This window comes from Python bivittatus, unplaced genomic scaffold (assembly GCF_059951505.1).
Source record: "Python bivittatus isolate LINGU-HERP-01145 unplaced genomic scaffold, Pbiv_v1 ctg000080_np1212, whole genome shotgun sequence".
Classification (NCBI taxonomy): domain Eukaryota; kingdom Metazoa; phylum Chordata; class Lepidosauria; order Squamata; family Pythonidae; genus Python; species Python bivittatus.
In genome coordinates this window covers 87,622,343-87,630,595 of record NW_028277035.1, presented here as the reverse complement: position 1 = coordinate 87,630,595, position 8,253 = coordinate 87,622,343, and positions in this window count along the sequence as shown.

Sequence of the window (8,253 nt, the reverse complement as noted above, 5' to 3'; positions counted from 1 at the left end):
ATCTTTATTTGTAAATTTTGAGTTGTTTGTTGATTATTCTCACTTCAACAGATGAATATAAACGAGATGGGGGAATTTTCATTTTTCATTTAGTTGCATAATAATTCTGCACACTAATAGTTGCCTAATAATTGTGCACATATAGATATGCTCCTAAGAAAGCCAAAACCTAACTTTTACTTTCTTAAATATTGTTTGAGGTTTATTAACATTTTGGATTGACCGAGAGCACTGTAGTTGTTCAATAATGAAATTCATCCTCAAAAATACAACTTGCCTAATAATTGTGCACGCATCACTATTTATAGTGATTACACTATAAGCTCCTTATTTGGCAGCATCTTCAGTGTTGGAGAGTTAAGAAGTAATACAGAAAGGACTTCTGGGGGAGGTATGGTGAACTGAAAATGGCTCTGCAAAAGTGGAACTGACAACCATGGCAAAGACCAAGGACCCGCTGAGTAGACCAGTTCTTGGAACCTCTCTGGATAAGGAGAGGATGGGAGATCACTCACATGTGCTCCAGATGATTGCTCCTGCAAGGAGAATGCAGGACGGTGGTTTTCCATGGATTTGAATGCTGGTAACATTAGCCATCTTGCTCACAACTGTGACGCAGACTTTTAAAGGACATTAAGTTTGCAAACCTCACTTTCTAATCACTTTTGGAAATTGCTCATTAACTATTTCTAAGCTATAGACACCTTCGGACTGACAAGTCTGAAAATGCCTGGTGAGTCTGCCTTCAATCCTGAATGAAAGAAAATGTTGATCATAAGCTTAAGAATGTAAAGAATCTGAAATAAACAGCAAAAAGCTAAGATTTTGATCTTATAAAGTTATACATGGACTAAGGGTCCAGATAAAATTGGAATATTAAAACTTTTACAATAAGATTTTGGAATTAATTATCAAGAACAGCTTCTTGTGGGAAATAGATTCTGTTTTGGTTTTAACAAGACAAAACAAAGACAAGCAATTTCATGATTTCAAAAACTGGACCCTAGAGGGGACTAAAGTTTTCAGGTAGAGGAAAGATTTACAAACCTACAAAATGTTGCAAAACATTCTAACAATGAAAATACTGAAGATTTTTGAAGAATGGAATCAAAAAATCATAACCACAATATCATCAATGTCAGTAATGGTGTTCTATGGACAGACTATGTCCCATAGATGTTATTGAAGAAATGACAGATGTAGAACAAATTTTGGCTAACAAGATAGAGGTGGTATTGAAAGTGGATTTACAACTGACAGACCAAGAGTATGACTTAGAAAAGGATGTTTCACTGGATCTACAAAAGAAATTGGCTGAGACTTTAAAACAAAAAGACAAAATGACAAACCAAAAGAGTGACCAGGATAATTTTTTCCTACTGGATTTACAAAAGAGGCTTGTTAAACTCTTGAAGAATAGTGTGCGATGAGACAAAGAAGAAATGAAATCAAATCCTATGACAATATTTGAATGAACTGAAGATTAAGACTGTTAGAAGTAAAAGGAAGGAATATAAAGTTGGTTTATTTGATCAAGGTTAAAACAAGGTACTGTATGTTGTTACCTCTGGCAATCCTTTACGGAGTTTCTGCTGACACTAGGACTGAAAAGATATGTTTTATGGATTTGTTTATAGATAAGAAATGGGATATGGGATGAAAAGATTTGTAACCTCACAGGGGGTGAAGAGTCACTAAATTTGTTTATACTTGTGATGAAGGTTGGAAGTCACTTCTTTATATATTTTTCTCTTTCCTTGTTATATTCTTTTCTCTTTCTTCTTGTGCTTTTTACTCCTTTCTATTTTCTTTTCTTTCTTTACGTTTAGTTTGTATTAGATTTTACTATAATCAAAATGTTTAATAAAAATTATATAGATAGACGTAGACATAGACATAAATAAAGAGGTAACACAGAGAGATAGGCTATAGAGCAAAATAAAGAGACCAAGGACAAGTGAGACATAGTAAGGGCAAAAGACTATGGTGATAGTCTTGTTCTTCCCATCTGCATTTGGTTGGCAACTGCAAGAACAGTTAGGTAGACTAGAAAGTTGTAAAATCCAACATGAGTTTATTAAGTTTGCAAAGTTTTATAAAATTTGAACATTAAGATTTTTCTTTCCATAAGTTTATAAACCCCCAGTTTCTGCCTACAAATGGCTGGGTGAACAGATAAGAACCTTTGAATTCAGTCTCAGGAGAGACAGTAACACAAGTTAGAAAAAATTCTGCCCACGCATTCCCTCCTCAGCACCCTGTCTCTTCAGACAGGGCCTATTTTACTACACCATTAATCTGGCAGTCTCCAGGTGTGCTGTGGGGACTAAACTCTCAGAATTCTCAACCACCCTAACCATGGGCCACACTGAATTGAAATCAAGAAAGCTGCTGTCCTCAAACTTTTGGAGGAGAGCAGGTCATGGTTTCTGAGTGTTGCTGATGGCATTAGGAGTATATTTCAAATACCCTACATTCCAGTATAATGAAAGCTAGCTTTGCTTTGTGAGCTCAGGTACATCAGTTAATATGACAACGCATTTCTCCTTAGAATTGTAGCAGATGCTATGAGAGCATCCCAGGAAGCACATCTTTTCCTTGAATCCAAAGCATTACACAGCCCTTATGTTTAGTAAGATCTTTCACAGATGACCGTGCCTTCATTTTATTGCATACATATTCAGGATATTTATTTTTACCAGGAGAAATTTGTCTGAGGTTTTACATTACTATAGGACTGTAATTAGAAAGAGATAGACAATGCCCAGGGTAGCATACTTCTAATTAGTAACATTTAGGCTTCAGTACAAGAATTTGGCCAAGACTCAAGTCAACAGAATAGAAACTAATTGCATCAGCTGTGAGTTTCATCTCTTTAATTTTCTGCAGTGCCTGAACTTCTCAAAATTAAGTAATTCTCCAAGGCCAAAACGTCAAATAAATAAAGTTAACAGTTAATTGTGTCTCCTTTAAATCAGAAGTGGCCAATCTGCCTGTCCCCTGAAACAGGTGTGTGCATGTGTGTGTGTGTCCCAGAGCCACCACTGACTACAGTTGCTGAAAACTGGTGCCACAATGTCCATGTACCATTCTGAGGTGGGAAACCCTCCAGTCATGTTTTAGATGCATTCTGCTGAATCCTAATCCTATTTCGACCCGCCCTAAGTACTCTTAAAGGAGGCCTGCACAATGAGATTCCCCAGTAGTACATTTTTAATGCCTTCAAGTCAGTCTTAACTCCTGGCAACTGCAATTGTCTTCTTGGCAACATTTTTTCCCAGAAGTGGTTTGCCACTGCCTCCTTTCTAGGGCTGACTGGCCCAAAGTCCCCCGGATGGTTTTGTGGCTGGGGCAGGCCAGGTATTCACATTCCTAGTTGCTAACCCAGAGTCTCTAACCACTACATCAAACTGGCTTTCAGAGGTATATTAACCTAACCCTAATCCACTGAAATCTTGGAGGAAACAAAACAATTTGTTTGACTTAGTACAATGCACCTTGCCTAGAGAGGGAAAGTCAGCAGCCCTGCCACACCAGAAAGTCTTGAGCCAAGCCAGCCCTCTGCTTTTACCCATTGTCAAAACCACAGTCAGTAAGAAAGAGTATTACAAAACAAAAGAGTGAGTCCAGGTTCAAACTTTAACTCCCACTTTTGCATCTACACTTTAATTAAACTCACGGGACCATTTCCCTAAAGATGAAGAGGACCAAGTCCAAGATGCTTCCCTAAGAGACTTTAGCTACTGGGATGTCCAGGCAAGGAAAGTGAGATTCTTAAATTGATTGAATAAAAGGAAAATTAAAAGAAGCATTGTTATTGTTCTGCCAAAAACAGTGAGCCAAGGAAGTTGAGTATAGATTTCAGAGTTAGAAATGGTTTTGGATAGCTAGGGAAGTCTTTTTTTTCAACAAGTGACCTCAAATTAAAAAGCTTAGACTTTCTCATTCAAAATACTTTACTTTCAAAAGGAATCGATCAAATCATGTTTTGTTCCCTCCGTCCCATCTACCCAACATTGATCACAATATATATACTGAGTATTACTAAGAAAAAGTTCCATTCAGTCAAAATGTAATTATTTTTCATTAGCTCTGAATGACAGATCTCTGGCTTTGTTTTGTTTTTAAGCTAACCATTTTTTGCATTAGAAAGCAGGGTTTCAAAGCCTGCTAACAATTAGAGCGGACTGCTCAGTTGGGAAGCTAAAACAGAAGATGTGGAGATTTAATCAGATTAGTAGAAGCAGCTACAAGCTTTTTGATAGAGAATTTGCACCCCAAACCTATGCAGATTTTTGGCCACAAATCATAAGGGGTTCACTATAGCTTGCTACTCTGATTTCCAATCCTGCCTTTTTGCCGGGGGGGGGGGGGGGGAGAAGGAAGGAGGGCAGGATTTCATGCCTCTTCTTTTCATTTTCTTAAACATAAATCTCCCCAAACCTTGGATTTTAAAAATTATCATTGACTTTGGATACTCATGGATCACATTTCAGCTTTTTGAGTGGACCAGAAATGCCTTTGGATATATTTCTTCTTTTCTGTTCCTACAAACAAGGGATTCAACGTGACAGAAATTGTACATCTCAACACTAAAATTGAATGTTTTATGTCAGTATGCATGGGAGGCTTTAGAAAGTCCCACAGGCCCTGAAGTCCAAAGCAGTGAAGGTCAACCTTCTGTTTGTGATACCTGGTATAATATTTAAGAGGTTCTCATGGGCATTCGGTCTTGATTTGACCCATTACATATCCCTACTGGTTTCCATTCAGAAATAGATAAACCATGCCCAGCAATTTGATTTCCAGTTATGGCTGCAACTGGTCTTGTGCTCTTAATACTGCATGGAAACCAACCCTCTTGCTCCCTGTTTCCACAGACAAGGATTTTAACATGCTTGATTCTGGGATTCAGTGAAATCATTATATAGCTTGACACTGAATATTCTGCATCAATACATGCAGTGTGCTTTGGAGAATAAAGAAAAGACTGGATTCAAATGTAAAGAAGGCTAACACTGAATTTGAGATCGCTGGTAGAAAATTCAAGAGGTTCTCTTTGTGGTGAATTTGGTCTTGATTTTATTGCTTACGTAATCATGTTATTAATATCATTTGGAAAAATAATCTGAAAATTAATATTAGGTTCTAAGGAAAAGAATAGACAAAGCATATCTAGGATACAAGTAGTCCTTGATTTATTGCCATTCGTTTAACGACTGTTCAAAGTTATGACAGCACTGAAAAAGTGACTTAAAACTGGTCCTCACACTTATGGCTGTGGCAGCATCCCCACAGTCAAATAAAAATTTGGGCCCGTGGCAACTGGCATGTATTTACAACAGTTGCAGCATCCCAGGGTCATGTGATTGCCATTTGCAACCTTCCTGGGGGGCTTCCAACAAGCAAAGTCAATGGGGGAAGCTGGATTCACTTAATGACTGTGCGATTCACTTAACAACCATGGCAAAAAAATGTCATAAAATGGGGCATGACTCGCTTAACAACCTCATCACTTAACAACAGAAGTTCCGGTCCCAATTGTGGTGTCAAGGTACATAAGTCAAGGACTACCTGTATTTTATTTCTAATTAGTAAGACTACTGTTTTAGTGAAAGAATGTTGTTGGAGCTAAAGTCAACAGAATGAAAACTAACTGCTGTTTTGTTCTTAATTCACTTAGGTACATGAACTTTTCAAAGTTAAACAACTTTCTGAGCTTAATTACTATACTAAATGACGTTAGCACTTAGTTGTCATGACTTGAAATAAGGGTAGATTGGCCAACATGTGATCCTTGCCTAATTTCAAAAGTTTCTTTTCTCCCAGCCTAGCAGCTGCCAAGGCAGGGGCAAATCATGCTTCCTTGCAGAGATAGAGTCCAGCAGAGATAGACTTGGTGCCCATGATGTCAGCTGATAAAGGCCTCTTCTTTACCTAAGCTCTAGATGCATACCTAAGCATCCACACACTCTAAAAACTCTTTCAACACAGTGCAGAGATTTAGCCCTGGGGCAATAATGCAATGGTCGTTGCATTGGTTACCAGTCTGCTTCTGAGTTCAGTTCAGTTAGAAATTCCTACATGGCTCAGCTCCTGGATACCTACAGTACTGTCTCTCCTGGCAAGATTTGGCTTGCCCTGTGTATTCTTTTAGGGAGGGTGTGTAAAATGTGCTCATCCTGTGACTGCCCCACACTTTGGAACTGTTGCAGAATTACTGTAATTTCCCATTTAGTTTGGCCCCGGCACCCTCCCAGTCAATTCCTGTATCCAGATCAGAACAAGCACAAGTGTTCTCAGATCAGCTAGCAGAAGAATAGTTTGATGTTTAACAAGCATCAGTAAACACCCAAACTGTTAACTGGTGAAATAGGATAACAGGCAGGCAAAACCAGGCAAGAATTAACATTATATTCAGCAAAAAGTACAAAACTTTCCAAAACCCCTAGAAACAATATTGCGAGTAATTAGCATGGCCAGTCCCCAAGGGAGGGGCCTTTGGTTACTCCAGTTTTACTCTCTTCTGTAATAAGAGGCATAACAATGGAGATGGAAAACAGACTGCCAGGTGATTCCCTCCTTTATTCCACACCTGGAAGGAAAGAATTTAGTGGGTAGAGATAAGGTATCCAACGGGAACCACTTGCATCCCTGAAATACAGGGTCTACAGGCTTTGATGCATTCATGAAAATGACCAGACCAGCACCACACCATAAGCTCTGGTTTTTCTTAGGGGCACGTGACTCCCAACAAAGGTACAGAAGGGGCGAAGCTTCGGTGGGGACACTGCTTTTCTCATCTACCTCCATCTGACACACAAACACCCTGGAGCATAGATGGCCACAAGATTGAACAGTTCTCCTGTTCCAAATATCTGGGGTTAGTCCTTCACTTTGCCAGCAGCAGGAAAGCCCACAGGGACTACGTTGCTAAAAATACAGAGGAGCTCATCTGCCATCCTTAAATTCCTTAAGACAAGAGGTGGCCACTATATACATGCAGCACTCAAATTATTTGAAGCCAAACCAATAACATAACTTCTCTGTGATACCTAGTTGAGCCCCTTCTCCAATTTTCCACCATTAGAACTTAACTTGTATGATCCAGATTTCTAAGATCAGCCCCTCAAGTCCCTAACTGTGTCTCTAATGCCACCCTGAGAGGGGCCTCATGAAAATGGAGGCTAGAGTGTGGTGACCACTCAACTATTGGCTGTTTTCCCCCTTGGCCCTGCCCCCTTAATAATGCTGCCCGACTTCCAGCAACTCTGGGCAGTTTACAATTGTTAAAAACATTTAAAAACAAAGAACAATACAAAAAACACAAAAACAGCACAAGACAAAGGAACAACAATGGCAAAGAAACAAACCCAGAAGGGAAGAAAAAGGAAGAAAGGGTCCTGCTCTCCCTCACCAAAGGCCTGGGTGAAGAGCCAGATCTTCAGAGCTCTTCGAAGTATCAGTAGGGTGGGAGCCGCTCAAATCTCGGGGGGAACCTCATTCCAGAGGGCAGGCACTGCTACAGAGAAGGTGTGCTTCAGGGATCCCTATAGGGATTATTTAATTGATTGTTTAATCAATGGAACCTGGAGTGCCAAATTCTTCCAAATCGAACTGGCTGGGCAGATGCTATGGGAGACAGGCGGTCCCTCAAGGAACCAGGCCTATGCCATGTAGGGATTTATAGGTGGTGATCAGCACCTTGAATAGCACCTGGAAGCAAACTGGCAACCAGGGCAACTCACAAAGCAGAGGTGTTACATGGGCATACCAAGGCATGCCCATCGTGGTCTGTGCTGCTGCATTCTGGACAGCTGAAGCTTCTGGATGGTCTTCCAGGTCAGCTCCACGTAGAGTGTGTGCCAGTAGCCAAGCCACGAAGTGACCAGGGCATGTGACTGTCTGAAGGGCCCCCGATCCAGGAAAGGGTGCAACTGGCGCACAAGATGAAGCTGTGCAAAACCCTTCCTGGCCACAGCGGCCACCTATGAATGATGATTATCAATCCACACGGAAACAGGCACATCCTGTTTTCAATCCACATGGAAACTCAGAAAGGCAACACGAGGAAACGCTTTTCTTTCCTTCGCCCACGAGAGGGCTCTCGGGTTTTTCTTTGCTAGGCCCGAGGAAGCTGCCAGCTCTCCTCTTCGCTGCCAACGGCGTGCAAGATTCCTGCTTCGTTTTCCGGGTTACGGGGAGGCTGCTGCGGCTGCTCCACCACGTGGCCGTCCCATTTCGATGCAAGGA